Source organism: Peromyscus leucopus, chromosome 3, assembly GCF_004664715.2.
Source record: "Peromyscus leucopus breed LL Stock chromosome 3, UCI_PerLeu_2.1, whole genome shotgun sequence".
Taxonomy (NCBI): Eukaryota; Metazoa; Chordata; class Mammalia; order Rodentia; family Cricetidae; genus Peromyscus; species Peromyscus leucopus.
This window is the reverse complement of record NC_051065.1, coordinates 59,092,500-59,116,342: the sequence shown is the minus strand read 5'-3', so window position 1 is coordinate 59,116,342 and position 23,843 is coordinate 59,092,500. Positions and strand designations below refer to the sequence as shown.

The 23,843-nt window shown below is 47.4% G+C and overlaps 1 pseudogene; it reads right to left on the bottom strand.

The window, feature by feature from the left end:
- Positions 1 to 18,172: 18,172 nt before the first annotated feature.
- LOC114691104 lies at positions 18,173 to 19,495 on the bottom strand (annotated as a pseudogene).
- Positions 19,496 to 23,843: the final 4,348 nt, after the last annotated feature.

Sequence of the window (23,843 nt, the reverse complement as noted above, 5' to 3'; positions counted from 1 at the left end):
ACCCGGGTCAGCTCCACCCGGCCTTGGCCACAGCCAGCCGCCAGTTATTCAGGCGAAAGGATTCCCCTAAAGCCCAGGGCTGGTCAAGGAGCACATTCTACACCAGAGGCTGTGCAGTTCTGCAAACCAGCCTCGAGAAGCACCAGGTTATTTTTAAAAATCAAAGTCAGAAGTATCAACAACAAAAGCCCAAGCAAACAATCAAACAAAAACCACCCGAACTAGCAACAGACCAGCCAAGCTCATAGAGCAGAAGAGATGAACCTGGCTCATGGTAGCCACAGAATAGTCATCCCTTCAGCCCACGCAGGACCTGACCTGCTCAACTCCTGTCCAGAGGGACTGGGGACTGGCTATTAAAGCCACATCATTTCCATGGCAACTAAAAAAGACCATTTCCCCAAAAAGGTTACTGGTGTCTCTGGAGAGAAAATGCTAGGAAGGACCACACAAAATCTCAGGTTAAGCAAACTTTCCTCCCTCACCATCGAAATTAGCAACAGGCTTGGTTGCCAGTCTCTGCTGGGGAGCACGGGGGTGTTGCTTACCTACCAGCTGCTACAAAAGAAGACCATGGGCTGGGAGGTGTGAACAACAGACATTTTCATTCCATAATTCTGGGCACTGGATGTCAAAGATAAGATCCAACACGGCCACGTCAAGTGAGGTCTATCTTACAAACTGCGGCTGTTATCTTTTGTTGTTGTGTTCTTTGAGACAGGGTTTCTCTGTGTAGAGCTCTGGCTGTCTTGGACCTGTTACTCTGTTGACCAGGCCGGCCTCGAACTCACAGAGATCCTCCTACCTCCGCCTCCCGAGTGCTGGGATTTAAGGCGTGCGCCACCACCGCCTGGCTGCAGCTGCCATCTTAATGTGGTACCCTCACACAGTAGAAAGAGAGGAGAGGGCCTCTAAGGAAGTCCCTTTTATAACAGTGCTAGTCCCCACTCACAGAGCTCTCATGAATTAATCACTCTCTCAGACCTCACCTTCTAATGCCATCAGCTTGAGGGTTAGGATTTCAATATATGAATTTGGGAAGACACACCATTCAGTCCATGTACTTGTATACAACTTAAGGGAGCGGATGGGATCCCAATCTCCTGAATGAAGACAGACCACAGAGGGTGGCACAGATGTGACTTCGGCCTCTTAAGGTTGCTTGAGAGTTCAGAGATGTGGCTACCAATTTGGAATCCTTTATCTGCTAGTGTCAAAAACCTAAGATAAACCACTCTAATGAAAGAGACACCACATCTCGGCCCACAAAGATAAGAAATCCAGGCCCAAGTCTGTCTCAACATTTCCCCCTGCACTTCTGTCTTTCTCTGGTAGCCTCACTCTCCTCCAGGGAGTAGCAAAGATGGCCTTCAAGATCTCTAGGCTCGTGGGGTCCTTGGTGCTCATCATGGCAGCAGATGGACATCTTTCTCATTCAGTGGTGCCAGTGAACAGTCTAAGGAGGGCTCTTCAGGCAGGCTTGAGTCACATGGTCACCTTGTTACGAAGGACAGGGAAGCCCCATGTGAAGAGCAACTTCTGAGAATGAGTAAGCATAGGTCCCAGGATGTAATTCACAGAAAACCAGATGAATAGATAAAGGAAACAACCCGGTTAAAAAGAAAGACAAAGCAGAAAACATACCTGCCATAGCATTTCAAACTCTTTCGAGTTCCATTATGTGTATGACTTGGCTAGGGAAGTCCTGGATCCAAGCCTGTCACCCCTGGGAGTTTCTACTACAGCCACCTGTCATTTTATACCCCAGGACCCACACATGGTAACTTGGATTCAGCAATTTTAGGCAATTCATCCTAAAGCCATCACCACACACTAACTCTTTTGGAAGAAAAGTCCATTGGAGACTAGTTCTCCATCCTGTGGATCCTGGAGGTGACACCTCAGGAGGGAAAGAGTCTGGAGGACAGAATGACAAAGTTTAGTGGCATTGCTTGAGGGAGTAAAGCTAAGTTAGTGTTCCCAGAAGCCTAGAAAGGTCGGGTATCCCCTGCCAGCCTGGGGTAGGCACAGGGACATGGAGCTGATGTATTGGGTCCTTGGGGACTGTGACAGGTTAAGGCCATCTTGTTTCTGCGCAACCACAAGCCGAAAAGCCCAACTGAGGGGGATTAGGAACACTGTCTGCACTAAAGAGCCTGGCGGTGTTCCGCCCCACGGGATTGCACTGCCCACTCCCAGGAGGAGAGGCTACCCTTTGAATTCTCCTCTCTGATCCTTTTCTACCCATGGGCATTATGGTTGAATGAGAAGTGCCCCACACAATCTTGGGCATTCGAACACTTCATCTCCAGCTGGTGGTACTGCTTGGGGAGATTTATATGGTGCAGCCTTGTTGGAGAAAATATGTTGGTGGAGGTACGATTTGAAAGCATAAATCTTTACCATTTCCAGATGGGGCAGTTCCAGCTGTAAGCCCTCAGCTTTCTCTCCTGATGCTGTGTCCACTGTTGCTGCCATGCCTCCACACTTCCATAGTGAACTCTTATCCCTTTAAGAATACTCTTAAAGAATAAGCCAGAATAAACTCTCTTCCTTAAATTGTCTTTGGTTGTGGTATTTTTTTTTTTAAATTGTAGCAACAGAAAGGTAAGAAACACAGGCATTCTTGAGTCTCCCCCAAGGCCATAGCTCACATCTGCCAAACATGTGGCCGAGACTGCAAACAACACTGGCCACAAAGAACCTCCAGAGTCAGGCCTTTGCCCTCACCACGTCTAGTGAGAAAAGGCCGTATTGATCGAGCAGCACCTTGCATAAGATCCTATCCTGAAAGTTTTTGGGTTTTTCTGAATAGAAGCAAGCAACCACCTTCCAAAAGAAGTTTAGGACAATTCACTTCAAGCTTTTTGTTTGTTTGGCTTGGTTTTATGGTATGGAGTCTCTCTATGTAGCCCTGGTTATCCTAGAACTGGTCTGTAGACCAGGTTGGCCTGGAACTCACAGAGCTCTACCTGCCTCTGCCTCCTGAGTGCTGAGATTCGAGGCGTGCACCCCTACACTCAGCTTGACCCCAGACTTGTTAACATCTGCATCCAAGTCTACTGATGTCCATCTACACAAATCCACCAGGGTTGCCAACATTGTCGTTCTCAGCCCCACGGGGTCCCTTCCCTGGGAAATGGCCCTCTCCAACTAGGGATGGCAGAAGCAGCTGAAAGGACAGAGGAAAGAAGACCTCCGGTGCAGTCCTCGCTTCCCCCATCTCCAGCTCTCACCAGAGATGCTCATGCTTGGGCCAGTTATCATCTGCACAAGAAGACCAGTCCTCAGGTGATGAGATGCCCGGGAAGCCACAAGGTCAGTGGCTGAGTATAGGAAGTGACCAATATCTCATGTTGCCATTAGTGTTAACAAGTCAGAGCTACAAGAAGAGTAAAATTGCTGCCAGGCAGTGGTGGCACACGCCTTTAATCCCAATACTTGGGAGGCCGAGGCAGGCGGATCTCTGAGTTTCGAAGACAGTCTGGTCTATAGAGTGAGATCCACGGAGAAACCCTGTCTCAAAACAAACAGACAAACAAACAAAAAACCAAAAAAATCAAAACAAAACAAAAACTACACACACATACATACATACACACATGCACACAGAGAGGGGGGAAGAGAGAGAGACAGAGAGAGGAGGAGGGAGGAGAGAGAGAGAGAGAGGGAGGGAAGGAGGGAGGGGAGGAAGAAATTGCTGCAGCAGATGCTCTAGAGCCCTGGTGCAGCTGTGTTGCCACAGCTGGGGTCAGCAGCTCCTCTGTACAGTGCTCTCCACAGCACAGCAACACTGCCCTGCCCCGAGGAGCCCTCTCAGCCCCCACACAGCCTGAAATCCAGAGTATGTCTCCATGGGTGGAAAATGGGGCTCTGTGGGTAAACACTCAGCTTTATTCTCTCCCCAGAACAACCATGGGGTACTGTCTGCATAGAACTGGGCTACCCAATTAATAATAAGAGTCACCAGATTAATAAATAAGGTACTGTCTTCCTGGCCCCGCTTAGGGACACTTGCGTAATTCACTTCCTATATCAGAATTTTCTCTGACTCTGTCTCTGTGTGTGTTTGTGTGTGTGTGTGTGTGTGTGTGTCTCTCTCTCTCTCTCTCTCTCTCTCTCTCTCTCACACACACACACACACACACACACACCACCTCCTGCTCTGTTACTGAGTAAACCAAAGTCAGAGAACTGCGAGGAAAGTGGGGGGTGCAGACGGAACCAGGAAGCCGAGAGTCCAGAGTGGTGCAAGGACCACACCCCAGCACTAAGGGAAGGCCTTTCCTAACCCCGAAGGAAGGGGCTAAGAGAAAAGGAGGGTCCTGGGGAAGGAGGGAGCCTACCATGGCAAAGAAGTGAGTGCCCACAACACGGAAAAGATCAAAGAGAAGACTGAGCGGCTGCAGAGAAGGTAAGGAAGTCATGTTTATAAGGAAAAGGGAAGACGAAAGGAGAAAAGGGGAGAGACACCTGCAGAAAGTCACACCACAGAGTCACGGCAGCTGATTGGGTACTGAGTCCATCACAGCCCAAGCCCTCTATCCTCACACAGTGGCCTGGAGAGTTGAGACTTACCCAAGAAGCCGACAAGCACATTCCGCAAGGCGCCTGAGTGCAAAGGTTCAGCTTTGTATCAACCTTCGTAGCAACCTCCGAGTTCCCAGATATTAGTCAAGCCAGCTGCAGAAGGCAGTTTTGAGAGGAGGGGAATTTGAATATGGATTCCATTTTGTACGGTGATTAGGTGTGATGATGGCCAGTGATCGTCAGGTGCTGCCTTAGGCATTAGTGGCATGAAATCTAGGGCTGTAGTGGTTTGAACGAGAATGGCCCCCATAGGTTAATATATTTTAATGTTTGGTTTCCAGATAGTGAACTTCTTAGGAAGAATTAGGAGGTGTGGCCTTCTTGGAGGAGGTGTGTCACTGGGAGTGGGCTTTGGAGTTTCAAAATCCCATGTTAGGCTCAGTCTCCCCCACCACCCCTTCTCTGCCTCCACCTTGCAGATCAGACATAAGCGCTCAGCTACTGCCCCAGCACCATGCCTGCCTGCTGCCATACTCCTCACCATGATGATCATGGACTCAACTTCTGAAACTGAGCAAGCCCCACGATTAAATGCCTTACTGTGTAAGTTGCCTTGGTTACTGTGCTTTCTCACAGCAATAGAACAGTGACTAAGACAAGGGCTTACCTTTGATATCTACTTCAGAAAAATACAGACTCGGGCTCAGATAAATAAGACCAGCACAATGCTGGCCACTGTTAGAGCTCAGCTACAGATCCAAGACTGTACTTTGGGGTAGGATTCCCAGATAAACATTTTCTAGAGAGGTTCCTGGCTGCCTGAGCATCCTGCATTTCTGAGGAGGATAGAGCAGACGGGAGAGGGCAGAGACAATGGGAATATGATGAGGATCTGAGTTGTGTTTAACTTCACATCTGATTTCACTGTCTGGCAGATGTCCCAGGGCCTTGAGGGGGACAGCAGGCTGTCACAGTGGGTGTGAAACAGTGAACCAAAACAGAGATTTAGCAAACCAAACAAGGAGGGAGGGTAAGAGCCAGCTGTGAGAGGCTGCCAAAGGGAGGCCTGAAGCCCCTAGGAAGAGTCTAAGGAGCAGCCCACAGAGCCTCAAGCTCTGCCCCCGAGCCCACTGTGTCCTGGGTGCCAATGGAAGGCAGCTCCCTGTGCCCAAGAGGGGTCATGATGACCACTTGACAGCAGCCACCCCATCATATTAAAACTATACAGGAAGAGAAGCCCTCAGATTGAGGGAGTCCTGTGTCCTGTCCCACTTAGATCATCTGTGAAACAAGGCATCTCACCCTCTTTTCAGACCTTACCCATAGTGATGTGGCTGGAGCCTGGGACAAGCGCCCCCCCACCCCATCTTGCACGCTTTGGCCTTTCTCAGTGCCAGAGCTGGCCACTACTCACCCTACCCTAGAGGGAATTCTCTGGAACCTGGGAGCTGTGCAGACTGTGGGCCAGGGCAGCCAAAGGCCTGATGAGGAGGTGCATGAGGCGTCCATCTTTGGGCTTCCCCTTAGTCCTGAAGCTGTTAAACTGCAGACAGACCTTCCCTTACAAAGGCCAGTGTGCCTCGTCAGTTACACAGCTCCAGGAAATGTTACAGATCAGAAAACCTCCCCTCTCCTCAGCACCTCACCACCATCACCACACAGACACACACACACACACACACACACACACGACACATACACATACTCCAAACATATACCACCCATACACATATCACACACACACACACACACACACACCATATATACCACACACATGCACCATGACACATACACACTCCAAACATATATATACCACACATAACACACACACACACACACACACACACACACACACACACATACCCTACACCATACATACACTTACCATACACACACTCAGGGATTGCTGAGGAGACACTTGCCCCCAGAGCCTCACCTTTTGGTGTATAAAATATATGCATTTCTCTGAGGAAAACAAGCCATAGGCACAGGAAGCCTAGCCTTTCCACACAGGCCTGTGGTAGTCAAGCCCCCGGATCCCTTCCTCTTACAGGATTAGACTGTGACATAAAATATTTGAAATGGATCTGCACACTAGGTCCTCCCCTCCATACTTCAGGAAGACAGGGTTTGTGATCCTTGCCACCCTTGGCAGAGCATGGCAGGGTGTCTTAGCATTCATCCCAGTTATTGGATAATAGAACAGAGGCCTAGAGGCCTCAGAAGGCTTGCCCCATAATTCACATCTGAGGATTTGAACATGAGCCTTCTGTCCTATGTTCAAGTCAAAATGGATCCATGTACATCTGACCTGAATGCATGCCATTCCTGCCCCAAACACACATCCACATTTCCATTAGTTTTCCATTGGCCAGCTGCTAGGGATGCTGTGAATATGTTGCTCTGATTGATTGATAAATAAAGGCTGATTGGCCAGTAGCCAGGCAGGAAGTATAGTATAGGCAGAATAAGGAGAGAAGAGAATTCTAGGAACAGGAAGGCTAACGCTGCCAGTCTCTGCCGCCATGAAAAGCAAGATGTAAGGATACCGGTAAGCCATGAGCCACGTGGCAAGATATAGATTTATAGAAATGGGTTAATTTAAGATATAAGAACTAGATAGCAAGAAGCCTGTCACGGCCATACAGTTTATAAGTAATATAAGTCTCTGTGTGTTTACTTGGGTCTGAGTGGCTGCAGGCCCCCATGGGACTGGAGAAAACTCTAACTACAGCCAGCCATCCTCTGCTCCCATCAGGAAAAGCATGTGCTGGCCACATCATCATCCCAAGATTAAGATCTAGGGTACATACTCACAGTAGGTCAATGCTTGTACAGTGGTCTCCAGGTTCATGCCTAGGGCTATTACCTTCCCTCAGAGTCCCTTTAGCTGTCACCTGCCCAAAGCATGCATGTGGAGGTCAGAGGACCAGGCAGTTCTCTCCTCCCACCTGTTGTCAGGCTCACACTGGAAATTCTTCACCTGCTGGACCATCTTGCCAGCCCTAAAGAGCTCTTTAAACTTGGCAACTGATCCCCTCCTTCCCTGTCCATTCTCTGCCACATTCATATATTTTGTTAATTGATCATCCCTCATAAACATGTAGGCTCCCAGAAGTCAGGGTTGTCTTTTGACCTGTTTTTTTTTCTTTTCTTTTCTTTTTTTCCCTTTCATAACCCCAGCATCTTGGACAGGTCTTGGCACACCATAGGTACAAAACAAATATTTGTGATTGAAATGGGTATCTGGCTTCAAGAACTGAACTCCCATGTACCCCTTTGCATTCTAGCTGTTAAGCTTAGAAGCAAAGAAAAAGGCATGGGAGGAGGCAGAATTTTGGACAGTGTGTCCACTTAGACGATCCCAAGGCAGATGTGGTTTCCAAACCCCTGTCATGTGGACAAAATCAGGGGAATTCTAGCAACAAGAGAATTCAGCAGGAGGCAAACTTTGCTTCATCTCACACTTGGAGCAACCCCGAGATGGAAAGCTGTGGGTACGAGGCAGGGCAGAAAGACAGAAAAATGAAGGGGGCCTGGCAAGAGAAAGGAGTTCTGTCCCAGACTCTCAATTCCACTTCTCCCTGGCTGAGAGTCAAGCGTATCAGCACAACTGACCAATCACAGAAGAGGGCCTGCCGTGACAAAGCCTTTCTCTGAGAAAGATGTCAAATAAGGATTTATAAAGAGCCACCACTTGCTTGAGGCCAGAATGTGTACGAGCACTGGTTTTACTTTATCAGCACTTGTCTCCCACCTTCTAAACCGGAACCAAGCGCTTTATAAACCACTCCGCAATGTTTAAAGATGAGAGAAATCAATGTACCCACATTTTGAGACAGGGTTTCATATGTCTCAGGCTGGCCTCAAAGTTGCTCTATAGAGAAGAATGATCTTGAACTTGTGATCCTCCTGCCTCTATCTTTGGAGGGCTGAGGTTACAGATGTGTGTTATCACCTGGTTTGAACAGTGCTGGTGGTAGAATCCTGGACTTCAAACCCTGGGCTTCGTGCACATTAAACAAGCACCCCACTAATTGACCTACATCTCCAGCCCTTCTTTTTTTTCTTTTCTTTTTATTAAGAGATTTTCTATTTGTTTTACATATCAACCATGGATTCCCCTGTTCCCCCTCCTCGCACCTCCCAACCTCCCCCCAACCTACCTCTTTTAAAAAATTTTTTTTAAACTTTTCTTTATCTTTAAACCCAGTTTAAAATCTTGTCTTTTATTGTATCTTCAAAATCCATATAATCATATATAGAGATGTTGGTTAGTCATTCAGAGTCACTCGAGAAAGCCGAACCTTTGGGTATATAGTATCATGCTTTTTTAAAAATTTTGTTTACTTATTTAGAGACAGGGTCTTGCTATATAGCCTAGGCTGACCTTGAATTTATAATTTTCCTGCCTCAATTTCACAAATGCTGGGATCATAGACATGTGTCACAATGTCTGACTATTATCTGCGTTTGCTCACCCTCCTTGACTCCACTTAAATCTAATGTTTTCCTCTCTTTCACTCTCCTCTTTATTTAATAAACATAACTCTGCTTCAGACTGATCCATCCTGAAACTCTTTTCTGCACTGTAGTCAAGGTCACAGAGTGAAAGTCCCTAAGTGGGGAGGGAGATGGCCTCAGGCTGCATCCAGCACCAGGGACTGCACATCTCCACTGGCCTAACAGGCTGGTTTCTGCAGCGAGGGGTTCCAGGCAGAGAACCTTTCCTAGTTAGACTCCGATCCCCACTGTGCAGTCCCTTCCCACCCTGACTTTGTACTTGGACATGTGACATGCTTTGTCCCACAGGACAATGGCCAACAATACACAACAGAAGCCAAGAAAGTGTTTATACCCAGAGGCTTGTCCTCTCTTGCAGCTGGGAATCTCCACTACTACCCTGTGAACAAGCCCAGACTGGCCTCCAAGAGGATGAGCAGCCATCCTGGATGCGTTAAACATGGTTTTTATTTTCTGAGGCTTTGACACCTTGAACAACTGATTTTCTTAGAGAGCAAACAGCTCAAACAAAAACCAACCAATCCAGAACACACTCCTGTAACCACCCCCTCTATTGGGCTCTTCCCCAAATGCCCAGGGCTTCACATGCGCTGATCAAATTCTGCACCACTGAGCTATCTCCAGCTCTCTTTTGACTTTTTATTTTGAGTCAGAGTCTCATTAAATTCCCTGGGTTAATCTTAAATTCACTCTGTAACCCCAAGAAGTCCTTAAACTTGGAATCTTCCTCCCTCAGCTGCCTGGGTAGGTGGGATTTTAAGCCTTAGCACCAGGTAGTGCTTCCCCACAGGGCTCTTACACTCAGGGCCACCCTCCTGCCATAATCTCAGGGCTTGGTACCAGATAACCAGCTAGGTAATTCTTGTGCACTATGGCCCACTGAAATGACTCAAGCTAGCCAATCCTAAACCTGATTATTCTATATGATGATTAATATTGTCAACCTGGGAGACGAACCCTGGGCATTTGGGGGGAGGGCTTATCTAGATAAGGTTAGCCTCTTGGGAATTATCTAGATCACATTAATGGAGGTAAGAAGACCGACCCATCATAACCTGAGTGGTACCAAGCCATGGGCAGCGGTCTGGGACTGAACAGAAAGGGGCCTGAGGACCAGCATTCATCCCTCTCTGCTTCCTGAGTACAGATGCAACATCACCAGATGCCATGAACTCCTACCGCTGTGATGGACCACACCCTCCAACTGTGAGGCAAAATAAACCATTCTTTCCTAAGACAGCAAAGTAGCTAAGACACCTGGCTTGCCTCAGCTTGTCTCCTCTGGCACTCACGCCACGTCAGTGGCACTCCCTCTCTCAGCCTTACTTCTTTCAACTTTAGTTACACTTTTAGGAAGTGTCAAAAAACAAACAAACAAAAAAACCCACCAAAATCTCTAAGCATTTACTGTCTGCTTTGACAACTTTCCGGGAGAGAGATACACTGTGCCGTCCAAATCCATCGGGCTGGCTCTCATTGGTCTGTCTGAACTTCCTGTCTACTGCTGGAACCAATCACGCTGCCCAGAAGAGTGTGACACTCTGATTGGTCAAACCAGGGTCAATCCCAATTGAATTGAAAAAGAAACAGAAGATTCTTGTTCCGAAGCTTGAGGGGGAGACGGTCCCTTCCTGAGTGTCTTCCTGAGCTTGTGGAGGGAGGAGACTCACTCTGACCCATTACTTTCACACCGACTCGGAAGACAACTCTCCAGCTAGACCGTATCAAATAAGTGATGTTTGAAGCTGGGCATGGTCACACAAGCCACAGGCTCGTTGCTTGAGAGTAGAGAAACAGGAAGATCAGGGACCTGGCACCAGGAGACCCTTTCTCAGAAAATAAAATCATGTTTGATCCCAGAGTTAAGAAAGGGTGGAACAATTGTTCTTGATTCTGACAACTATTTCTAATAAAAATGAAGAGCAGTTGAAAATTTCCCTCACATGTGCGTGCTGCACAAGCGCCATGTGCTCGCGCACTCTGTGTGTGTGTGTGTGTGTGTGTGTGTGTGTGTGTGTGTGTGTGTACACGCACATGTGGAGATGAGAGGACAACTTGAGGAAGTCAGTCCCTTCCTTCCAGCATGGTTGGGCTCAGTAGCAAGCGCCCTTACCCACTGAGCCATTTTGCTGTCCCTGAAGAGCATTTTTGTTATTGACTGTACCTGAATGGGCCTAAATATTAAATCATCCACATTGTTCTCATCTGGGGTTATTTATTGATCTTCCTGTTTTGTCTGGGGTCGTTCTTCCACTGGGAAGATGGGCTCTTCATTCATCACAATAGAGTTCATGTTGCTACAGTCTTACTAAGAAATAGCTATTCATGTCCTTCTACAATAGACAGGATGATTATAATGATTCCCTTACAGCAGAACAGCACCTTGTTCTCTATGAAGGACTTTAATACACATCGTTAGTTTTGATCCCCTACAATAACCTGGGTGGAGGAAAGCAACTTGTATTATATTCATTTTCTATAGCTATGGCACAGATTCAGAGAGGCTAAGCACCTGACTAAAGGTCACAGAGCTGTGTAGCCTTGGGCAGTGGGAAAGTATTGGCAAGGAGTAAGTTATTCAAGGCTTTATTTGTTTAACAAGATTAGATTTTAGTGCCAAAAAGCCAGTCAGGCCAACTCCCCATCTCCAGTTCTTAACACAGTTCACAGACTCACTATAGCTCAGAAGGATTAAAAACCCAAACACTGAACCAACCAGAGCCATGAGAAGGGTCAGCACTTGAGCTCAGCCATGGCATGTACACGAGCTTCGACGCCAGACCCCTGGACTGGAGCAGGCACCAGGAACACCACTGGTTCACCCTGCTGTGGAACTCTTCTCCTATCCCAACTCCAACTCCCTCTATCTTCTAAAGGTAGGATAGCCAGGAGCTATAGCTAGGACTAGGATTTTGTCACCATCCAAAAAAGGACAAGCCAGAAAAGTCCTAGAGGGAAGGGAGAGCTCTGGTTTGGAGTGGAAGCCCCAGGAGGACACACAGGAGCCACCCTTGTTGAGGACTATCCTCTAGTCCCTCTCATCTCACCCTCTGTATCCAACCTGGACCCCACTGTTACCTTCCAGCATTTTCCTGGGCACACAGGACAGCCCCACCTCCCCAGACCCAGGAGAAGAGCTCAGTGGATGGTTAGATGTGTACTGCTTGGAGGCTTCTATTCTGCAAGGCCCTCCAGGCAGTGGAGAGAAACAGAAACGACAAAAACCCATCTATCTGTTAATTCTGTTTTCCCACCCCCGGGGAGAAAAGCCCAACCATGCCTCTCCCAGATGGAGTAACTGCAATTACTCCCTCATACCCTGAAGTGGGAAAAGACTGTCATGGCCAATCAGATGACATCAGCCTGGGAACCCAGTATATCCCAGCACCAATCTTTTCATAAAACCCTGTATGGGAAGCTACAAATTCAATTTGTCTTGTCTAGGGGGGAAAATGAGGTTTAAATATGTTGAATCAAGAATGATATCTCATGTACCAGACATTAGTGATCCGGAACAAATGCCTTGGGAGAAAAAAATTACCCTGAAAATGTCAAGTATTCAGGTTACCAAAGAACTGGGAATTTCGGCAGTGACCCAAGCACACAGAGTCCACACCGGACACTGCATGTTCCTCACTCGGCCCTGAAGGCCTGGGTGCCTCCGACAGAGCCCTGGTTTCTGAGGTTTCTGGCCTCAGCAGCTAGCCTTAGGGATGCTGCCTACCTGACTCCTGGGGAACTTCAGCCTTGATGCCTTCCTGCTGGGTTGGGCTGCCAAGGTCAGCAGGAAGGAACTCAAGTGTGCCCAACACAGCCAGCCTTACCATGTGAGTGAGGGGCTTCTGAGCAAGAGCAGAGGGCCAGCTCTCACCTAAGCCAGCGGAAATCAGCTTCCTGGAGGGACAAGCACCCGAGGCTGGACATCAGGGGGTTTGAGTTCTAGCCCTCACCTCTGATGCTCTCAGTGAGCTGGTGCCGAGGGTCTTCTCGCTAGACCTTAGTTGATAAAAACCGGGAACAGGATTTGAGTGATGTCCACTAAGCATTTCAGTTTTATGACTTACAAGTTGTTGTTCTTTTTGCTCTCTGAGAGTCTCCAGAGCACAGTGAACAGGAACAGTCATTTAAGTCACCCTGCCTGGGTTTGAATCCACTCAAACTCTGACGTTGAGCCATCCTGTACCTTCTTCACGTTTTACCTTTCTCTTTTTCAGCATGGAGATCATACTATTCCTCCTCTAGCCTATGAAAGAATAAGGACTCAGAATAACATAATAATAGTGCCCGGCTATTCTTGGAGCAAGTATTATACCAAGCTCTATACTAGATACCATGGATACAGAGGTGATCTAGTCTCAGATACTTGAGAGGCCAGGGTAGGAAGATATCTTTCATACAAGAATTCAAGGCCAGCCTAAGCAACACAGCAAATGTTCATCACTGGCAGTAACAATCAGATGGAGGGCTAGGGAGAGTTCCAGATGGTAAACCAAGCCTAACAACATAAACTCAATCCCTATAACCTAGGGGATGGAGGGAAACAGAAATCCAATGGCTTTAAGATGACCTCTGACCTCTACAAGTGTGCTGTCACACAGCCCCTGCCTCCCCCATACAAACAAAAACTGTAGAGCATGTCCCTGCCCTGCAGAACATTGTTGTCTCTTAGTAAGATGTTGTCCAGAAAGTCCCTCCCTGACAGTCATGAGCGTGCACCCCCCAGGGTGTAGCGATCCTGACACCCAGTCTCTGGCATGTAGTTGGGCATGGTGCCTCTGATGTTTTTTTCTCTCCTGCCTTCCCCCTCTGGATACCACTTGAAAGTCTAACTTCAAAGAGAATTAGGAAAAAACAAAATCTCTCCAAGAAATGTCCTCCTTCAGAATCCTCCTTCCTCTAAATTTCATCTATCACTGTTTATTCATGTTGCATAATTCAGTCTCACAGCCCCACCCCAACTGCCCTGTTTAGGGAGCTATGAGATCCCTCAGTGCCTCCCTGTTCGCCTAAGAATACATTCTGGCCTCACTCTTCCTAGAACCAGACCCAGCCATGATCTCCTTGGCCAGGAAGGACTCTGGCTGCAAGAACATTCAATTATATTCCCCTGGGGCTGGCTGGGGAAATAGCTCAGTTCCTGTACAGTCAGCAGGGAAGGCAATCAGGAATTATCTGGCCGCTGCCACAAGCAGATGTGTCCCCAACCCAGAAGGGAGAACAAGCAGCTGCTGTCTCCGCAGTCAGCTGTGGCTGTAAAGGAGGCCTAGGTAGAGGAATGAGGCCCTGGCACAAAACAGGCAGCCACAAAGGGTTACAGGCAACATTCTGGAGGTGTGGGGCTGCCCCATCCAGGCTGGCCAGGAGCCAACTGGTGGATGCTTTTTACAGACATAGTAGAGAGCTAGTCAGTTAAGTGTTTCACCCAAATCCACACTAGCTGTTTAAGGAATTTCCAGATCCTTCGCTTAAGCCCAGATTATGAAAATCAAACAAAATAAAATAAACACCTCTAGAGGAATCCTGAGGCCTTTCTTGCTACTGTGCACATCCCAGAAGCTAGGGGAGAGAGAGACAGAGAGAGAGAGAGAGAGAGAGAGAGAGAGAGAGAGAGAGAGAGAGCGAGGAGAGGGGGAGAGAAGGGAGGGGAAGGAAAGGAGGGAGGGAGAGAGAGAAGAGAGGGGGAGACGGAGAGGGAGAGGGAGAGATAGAGAGAATAGAAGCTCTGTGGCCAATCTCAGGAGATCTTAGGCCAGGCAGGCTAAATTATAGTCTCCAAGGAGCTGGGGTGGATTCTTGATTGACAAACATTCTCTAGTCCCAGGCACTGTGCTAAGGTTCTAAAGTCTAGTCAAATACAGAAAGGTATGGCCTGGTAGGTAGAGGTATAGAGGAAAGAGGTTGGCTCCCTGAGCTACAGGAAATACTATAGTGATCTTTGGGGTTCAGGTGCTTCTGGAACTTGCTTCCCTACAATACCCCTCATCTCTGCGGGTCCTCTAATGCTTCCACAGTGTTTATAGTTAATGAAGAGTTACTTTGGATTGGTACTGGAGAGATGGTTCAGTGGTTAAGAGCACATACTGCTCTTCCAGAAGAGCTAGATTGGGTTCCCAACACCGATGTCAGTCAGCTCACAACCACCTGTAAACTACGGTTCCAAGGGATCTGAAGCCCTCTTCTGGACTCCATGGGTAGCTGTACTCACATGCACATGCCTATGCATAAACGTACATATACACACCACACAAATTTTAAAAAATAATAACATAAGTTAAAAAATAGTTACTTTTCGCCAGGTGGTAGTAGCGCACCCAGTACTCAGGAGGCAGAGCCAGGCGGATCTCTGAGTTCGGGACAGCCTGGTCTACAGAGTGAGATCCAGGACAGCCACCAAAACAACACAGAGAAACCCTGTCTCCAAAAAACCAAAAGAACAAAAAAAGTTACTTTTCGTGTTTTATGAGGAAATTCACAAAACCCTTAAATCTTCAAGTAGCATAATTTAAGGTGGTCAGTAAAATTTCTGTTGTACTGAAACCAAGATGCTAAGAGATGGGGCAAGTCAGTAGGCTCTCCAGTGCTCCAAGGGTGGTGTTTCAGTACCAATATGGCATGAAAGAGCTGAGGGGAGCCAGGACAAGCAGACATGGTGGGACCTAGTCACTGCTATCCTGCCCACTCATAGGACTGTGCCCCCCCATCCTCCTCATATACTTAAAATAATGCTTGCTACAGAGTTTGATATGGTCCCTCTTCACATTCATTAACATGTTAAAATAAGTCTAAGTCAATGTTTCATGAGACTAAACAAAAGACACACTTGTGTATTGTGAATAGTGGTGGTGGGGGTCTTCGTAGCTCCCATATTTCTTGATTATGTCCCCCATGGGCCCAAGAAACTATAAAAGCAGATTCAGGGTCATCCAAAGTCAGCAAATCAAAAACTAAGTGTCCTTGGAACCCAACAGGAGGCAGCAAATCCTTGAGGCTGATCTCATCTCGGTTTGGGCTCAGTGTCTGGTGGTTTCCCAAAAAACTGGGACCCATCTTTCTCTCCAGGGGCTGAGGAGGCATATAATGCAGAACCAAAGGACTGCCTCTGCCTTCTTCCTCTTTCAGGCAGTGCCCAGCAAAGAAACATAGCCCTTAAGATCAACAAAAAACTGACAGCAAACACTGCCTAAGTTATGGAGAAAGAGAAATCCTTACCCACGGGTGGTGGGAACCAGTACATCCTCAAAACAACTAAAATTAAATGTACCAAGTGACCCAGCTTACCATTACCTGGATCCCACTCCACAGATACTTGCTCACAATGCTATCAACACCTTATTCACAAAAGCCAGGAAATGAAAACAAATTAAATGCCCTTCAACAGATGAAGAGACAATGAAAACGTGGTACATATACATCATGGAATATGACTCAGCTATAAAGAAAATCATGGGATTTGCGGGTAAATGGATAGGACTAGAAAAGTTTACATTTGAGTGAGCTGGAAAGACAAACACCACGTGTGCTCTCGCGTTTGGAGTTCCTATTTCCATGTCCTCAGAATTGAGACCATCACAGAAAACCACAACTGGACAGAATGCAAGTATCAACATATCAACAGATGATGGAGGTCCAGTCTCAAAGGATGCATCAACATCAGAGCTCCTGAAAACGGTGTGGAAAGATCCTAAGACTATCAGTTCGAGGGGGCGTGGGAGGGGTTCGAGGGATAATATCTAGGAGGGGCTGGAGCGAGAGGGAAAGGGACGTAATTCTATTTCGATTAAAAACATTTAAGAAAAAAAGTAACAAACAAACAAAGGAGGGAGGAAAAGAAGGAGGGAGGAAGAGAGAGGGGGAATGAATGCGTGCGCGTCTCCCTCCCGTCGGATTCCAACCTACTGACACAGAACGTTGGCGCGGCCGCGCGGTGTTTCCGAAGCAATTCCATGGCTCAACAAATGTATACTGTTTAGTTTCTAGTGTTGATGTTTTCCGGCTTTCTTTTCCTTCTTCCACTTAGCCGGCAATATGAGCCGAGAGAAGCAGAGAAGGCAAAGAGAGTGAATTCATGCCTGAAGCCAGTTTGCACTATGGTTCCTCAGTGACCCAGCCACTGTTCTGCCCAAGCATTACACTCTGATCCCGGGGCAACTGATGTTATGTACCCACTGGGTGGCGCGCTTGATAACATTTGAGGCCACGACTCTTTGCCAATGGTACCTTTTTGCTTCTAAAATCCCAGCGCAGACAAAGGATAACTTTGTCCCTTTCAAGAGGGACAAAGGTGTTTTGTTTTGTTTTGTTTCCATTTCATTTTTTAAAATTTATTTCCTGTTTACCTTTTTTCGGTGAGCTGGTCCTGCCATGAACTCAATGTTATTATCAGTAGCCAGACCAAACAATATAAAGAAAAGTATAACAAAGAAGGGATGGTTCAGAGCCCTGTAGCTCTTCCAGAGGACTCTGGTCTGATTCCCAGCACCTACAATGGACGGACACACCTCACAACCCACGTTAACTCCAGCTCCAAGAGATCAAACAGTGGAGCCTTACTGGGTACATGCGTGCACATACGCATGCATAATAAATTATTTTTAAAAGTATAGCAAATCCAGCTGGTTTTTTTAATAAAAAAAATTGTATTGTATTTACTTAGAAGCATTCAGAATGTCAACAAAACAGCTGCAATTTTTTTTTTGCAATTACCAAGTGGAATTCAGTTAACAGAACAACAATTATCTTCGTAATAAGCTGCATCAGAGACAACTGAAGATGAAAAAAAATAAAACAAAAATAAAAACAAAAACAAAAAAAAAACCTGCCGCCCCCATCTATAACTAATTTGTGCTGTGCACCAACAAGATCCTGCTTTAAATTTCCATGCCAATTTACAACCCCCAGACTGTACCAGGCAAGTTAGTGGCTATTGAGAATACCACCAGGACCGCTGTCTAAAGACACATTCGGTAGTGTGTTAACTATACAAAAAGAGACACTGTACAGTTTAAAAACAAATCTGACACAGCCTTACATTTTAATTTTTTTCTTTAAAAGGAGTGAGTTGTGTACAGGGGGGTTAAATGCTTTATAGACAAGAAAAAACTGTGCTACAACCAACTTATTAGTCATCATCATCTTCTTCATCTTCCTCTTCCTCACCCTCTTCATCCTCCTCCCCAACTTCCTCTTCCTTTTTTTTCTTGCTCTTTTCAGCCCTGACGACCCCCTTCTTCGCTGCACCGGGTTTTCCTCCAGCTCTGTAGGCAGCGATATCCTTCTGGTACTTCTCCTTCAGCTCGGCAGCCTTCTTCTCCTAGGGCTGCTTGTCGTCCTCAGCGGTGTTGTTCCACATCTCCCCCAGCTTCTTCGCCACGTCCCCGATGGACAAGCCGGGGTGCTCTCCTTTGATTTGGGGGCGATACTCAGAACAGAACAAGAAGAAGGCCGAAGGAGCCTCTTGGGTGCATCGGGGTCCTTGAACTTCTTTTTGGTCTCCCCTTTGGGGGGGACGTAGGTTTTCATTTCTCTCTCATAACGAGCCTTGTCAGCCTTTGCCATGGCTTCACATTTCCCCTTTTCTTTAGCAGACATGGTCTTCCACCTTTCTGAGCACTTCTTCGAGAACTCTGAGTGTGAGAACACACTTTATTTCCAGCACTGGGGAGGCAGAGAGACAGGCAGACCTCTGAGTCTGAGGCTAACCTAGTCTACAGAGTGAGTTCTAGGATTGACAGGACTACACAGAAAAAAGAAAAGAAAAAAAAAAAGATTATGTTTAAGACAGCCTGAAAGCGTGGGACTATATTCTGTTGGGGCAGAATCAAGGTTTCTCGACTTCATATCCTTTTCACTGCATGTCAAGTCACCTCCATCCCCTGTTGGCGAGGAGGTGAATGCTGAACTTTTGACCCTTGTCTCCTGGGGAAGCAGGAGTGTCAGGCATACTCTTTTTCTTTGTAAAGTAACCCCAGCCTGCCTCATTATAGTGAGAGTCGGGTAAAAGAACACAAATGTTCCGAGTGCATTATGGGTAACACATACAGATCTTTCACATGTCTGTTTCTGTCATCCCCTGTGGCTAGCTGAGGGACTTCATAAGCAGTTTTTTCACTTTGTGAGAGACATTCCCCAGGAATCATTTGATAGAGGCTTGTATGATAGCACTTGATGTCCAAGGGGCCCCACACACACATGGAACTCTCTAGAAAGAAGGCCACCACCTTGCTTTCTGATTCATTGCTAACTGAGAGAGTAGACATCTCACCTTCTAGGAGAGTTATGGGGGTTGTTTACATCCTCAAGATGACAGCTGTCTTTCTGATAGAGGGCTGGGGGACTCTTACCAAGCCTCTAGTGTGCCCATGTCTGTCCCTTGCGCCCCAGCTCCTCCTGGATACAACCACGAGGTCCCCGCACCACTAGCCCAGCGCAGAAGGGGAATCATGCGTTCCCAGATGAAAATCCCAGTGCTAAGGCTGACCTGTCTGAACTGAGTTCTTCACCGGGTCCACAGGACACTTCCTTCTCCACCAGTGCCAGGGACGGAGTGACTAGGGCTGGTTGGCCTTCAGGAACTCAGGGCTCAGCCTGTGTTTCCTGAACCCCTTTCCATAAAAATCCTGCAACCCCAGCTGTTCAGAAACTCTGAAACACAAAATTGTGTTCAAATCCCTTTGCTACCCATTGCTAAGTGCAACCTAATGTCACAGAAGGCAAAGAATAAGGTGTCACAGAGCAAGACTTCAAGGTGTCACACAGCAAGACTTCAAGGTACTAGTGCTGAATTAGCAGAGAACTCTGCCCACAAGCCCATGACCCAGTGTAATTTTTTTTTTTTTTTTTTTTTTTTTTTGGTTTTTCGAGACAGGGTTTCTCTGCGTAGCTTTGCGCCTTTCCTGGAGCTCACTTGGTAGCCCAGGCTGGCCTCGAACTCACAGAGATCCGCCTGGCTCTGCCTCCCAAGTGCTGGGATTAAAGGCGTGCGCCACCACCGCCCGGCTAGACCCAGTGTAATTTTTGTTGTTTTGGTTTCTTAGTCTGTTAAGCTAAATTGTCTCTGTGTAGCTCAGGGTATACCTCCAACTCTTGATCCTCCTGCCTCCGCCTTCCTGAAGCCGAGATTATGGCCATGTGTTACCACATCTCATAAACCAATAAATATTAATGTGGGGTTTTTTTTTTCACATAGCATGTATTTACTGGGGGGCTTTTCCACACCAGGCATGGAGAAGGCTCCAGGAAGTAGAAGTGAATAGAATGGCAGATTCTCTTCCTGCTGGGAAGCAAGCTAAGTGAGAAACAGTGATATAATTTGATGAGGCTTATGCTGGGGAAAGTAGGGCTGCCATGACCTAAGCCGGGGTCCCATTCCGGTATAGGAGGCAGAGATCTGGGTCAGAAAAAAAGGCTCTTTTAAAAATGGGTAAGACCTGAGAGCTGAGACTCTCTGAGCAGAGAGGGTGATGGGTGATACCGGGGGGCGGAGGCAATGAGGTTTTTGAAACTTGCACAGGAAAGGCAAGACTCTTAGAAGCATGCTGAGAAAAAGAAACCAGATCAAAGAGCCACATGCAATATGACTCCATATTTCCAGAGTCCAGAATCTATGGGAAGAGAAAAGAGATGAATGGTTACCCGCGCTGAGCAGGAGGATGTGCAGGGACTGTTATGAGCACAGGTGTCTTTTGAGGGGCAATAACAGTGTTGTGGAATTAGGTGCTACATGATGGCTGCAAGTGATGATACTAGAGAAGAAAAAAACCAACCCAATGACACTGAGATTTTCAAAGGGTGAACTGCGGGTTAGGGAGATGGCTCAGTGGGTAAGAACACCTACTGTGTAAGTATGAGGACCCTTCTGAGCTTGCTTCTCTGTTGCTGTGATAAAACTCTAACCAAAACCAAGTTGGAGAGGAAAGGGCTTGTTTGGCTTACACTCCTGGGCGACAGTCCGTCACTGAGAGGAGGAAGGGCGGGAACTCAGGCAGGAACAGAGCCACAGAGGAACGCAGCTGACTGGCTTATTCTCCAAGGCTCATTCAGCTTGCTTGCTTACACCACTGGGGACCATTTGCCAGGGGTGGCGCCACCCACAGTGGGCTAGGCCCTCCCACACCAATCATTAATCAAGACAATGCCACACAGATATGCCCACAGGCCAATCTGATGGAAGCAATTCCTCAATTGAGGGTCTCTCTTTCCAGGTGTCTCTACTTGATTTCCAGTCGACAGAAACCAAGCAGCCTAAGACTGGAGCTTGAATCTCCAACACTAACATAAAATCCAGGCATGGCCACATATGTCTGTAAGCCCTGACTAAGGAGGTAGAAACAGCGGGGTCCCAGGAGCTTGCTGGCTAGCCAAGCCTAGCTAAAATGACAAGCTTCAGAGGGATCCTATCTCAAGGAAATAAGGTAGAGAGTGATTGAGGAAGACATCCAATATCCTCCTCTGGCTCCCACAGGTACTTGCACATACACGTACACATGCCACACACACAAAGTGGTGAATTACATGTAGGTTCATCGTTCATATAGTTCAGTGTTGTAAAAGAGAGTGTGGCTCTGAGGTCCACCGAACAACTGAATTGCATTCACTTGGCGTGGAAGGGCAGGTTGCCTTCTGACAGGCCTGATCCTGAGAGTCATGAAAAACAGTGGGTGTTAATTCAGAGCGACAGGGTCCGACTTTCCCTCTAGGAAGTTGACATGGCTGTCACCAGGAGGCTACATTACAGGGGAACCAGTGGGAAGGCTGGTGCTGTTCCCCAGATGAGAACCAGGGTCAACAGTGAGGACAAAGCAGGATTCAGAGGGGGCTCAGAGCTCAGGGACTGTAGGGAGGGGAGAAGGGGAGGGGGAGAAGAGGGAGGAGCCTAGGGTGGTTGAGGTGAATGGGGCTGGGGTGAGGATGATTGAGATGAATGGGGCTGGGACGAGGGTGCCAGAAGAAATGGGATGAGGAGCCACTTATCAGGATGAAGAGCTTGGGGTGAGGGGGCCACCTGAGTTTGAGACATAAAAAACAAGGAACCCATATCTAGGAGAAACCACTGGACTTTCCATCACCAGTGCTTTGGGAAGGGGCAAGCTGCCCTGAGTGTGGAAGGCAAGAAGAGAGAGCCAGGTCGTGGCCTGAAAAACTCCAGCACATAAGAGACAAGAAGCCAGGAGCCAACCTGAAGTAAAGAAGGGACACACAGAGTCCCAGGAGGGAATGTCTTAAGAGCATGGTGGAGTGAGCTGGGTGATCGAGGAAGCTGAGAAAGGACTTAGGGAGAGATCAGGTGCTGGAGAATCTTTGGGATGGGGGTCCCCAATGCAGTGCTAAAGGGAGATGGGACAGATTGAGGAAGAGCCAGGAGTGGAAGAAACAGATTCTTGGAACAAGTCTGTGCAGGAAAGAAGGGATATGGAGGGCAGGGTTCAGGCAGGAGGGAAACAAATTGGTTTGAATTCTGAGGGCCTGGAGAGAAGGGCCACCAGTTGAGTTGAAGTTTCTAAAGAAATGCGTAAAGTCAGAATTCAAGTACCAAGTACCCTGGCCTTAGATGCCAGGTGAGGATGCCTTCCTCTGTAGATGAAGGACAAAAGATGGGGCAGGACTGAGATATGTTGGGGTGGGGGTTAATAAACCAAGAGATGAGGAAAAGGCATTTTCCTATGGCTTTTATTTTGACGCAGAGGCAGGAGACAAGATCAAATACTGAAGCTGAAGGCAAAGGGACTTGACAAAGCGTATGTCAAAAGCTGCTCCGAGAGGCAGCTGTTACATTTCCAAGAATCTGAAGAACAAGTTGTTAAACACAGCTATTGAAAATCAAATTAGAATAGTTCCACACCAACATCCTCAACTCCTTTGTGAGGATGGTGATACCGGGGCAGCAGATCTTAAGGCTCGGACATGGTCAAAATGAGAGCAAGTCACACATGACAGACAGACTGAGTGAGACTCCTCTGCCCGGCTTCAGCCTGAGCTAGCCAACTGAAGCTCTGGGCAAAGGAATTCAGCAGCAGTGGAGAGGGGTCAGGCTGCTGTGTTCAACACAATAGACCAGCCAACTCTTATTGATTTTCTGGGCCAGGCTAAAGTCTGGTAATTGTCCCTTGGTCATGGGCATGGTTTCAAAAGATGTTTTTCCTTCTTGTGGGTAAACACTCTGACCTTGAGGTTTGTGGGCTAATGGACAGTGGCTTAACCCAATAACTGCTGAATTGCTCCTGTGGCTGGGAAACCTCTCATGAAAGTTCCAGCTTATGCTTTGCTCGAGACCTAAGCAAAGGTGGGGTAGAAGAAACACACTCCAGCTCCAGCAGGCAACAGGCCAAGTTAATCCTTTATTGTTATGGTTTTGCATCAACCATTTCTCAAATATTCAACATGTCCCCCTTCAGAGCTCAGTGGAACTGGATCCGGAGGGTGGGGACAACAGAGGGGACAGACACAATATGAAGGCAGAGATGTCAGACACTTTAGTCTCCCATCAGATGTCTGTGGGTTTAAGCAAAGAGTCGGTGCTTTTAGAGAAAGCAGGCTTCAAGTTGCTGCAGAGTAACCAAGGCGACTGTTATCAGAACCCACACATCGGAGGTTTCATCTCTGGCAAGCTCGTGGGAAGCTAATGATGCATTGCTCAGCTGTGACCTCCAAAATTAGTGATCTTTAAGTCAACCAAGAGCGAATGCTGTGCTTTGGCTCTGATAGATGAGCTGACATCTGAGCTGACTTCAGGGCTTACCAAGGGCTTTTGGTGGGATAAGGTTTGTCCTCAGTCCCACATCCCCTTTGTCACT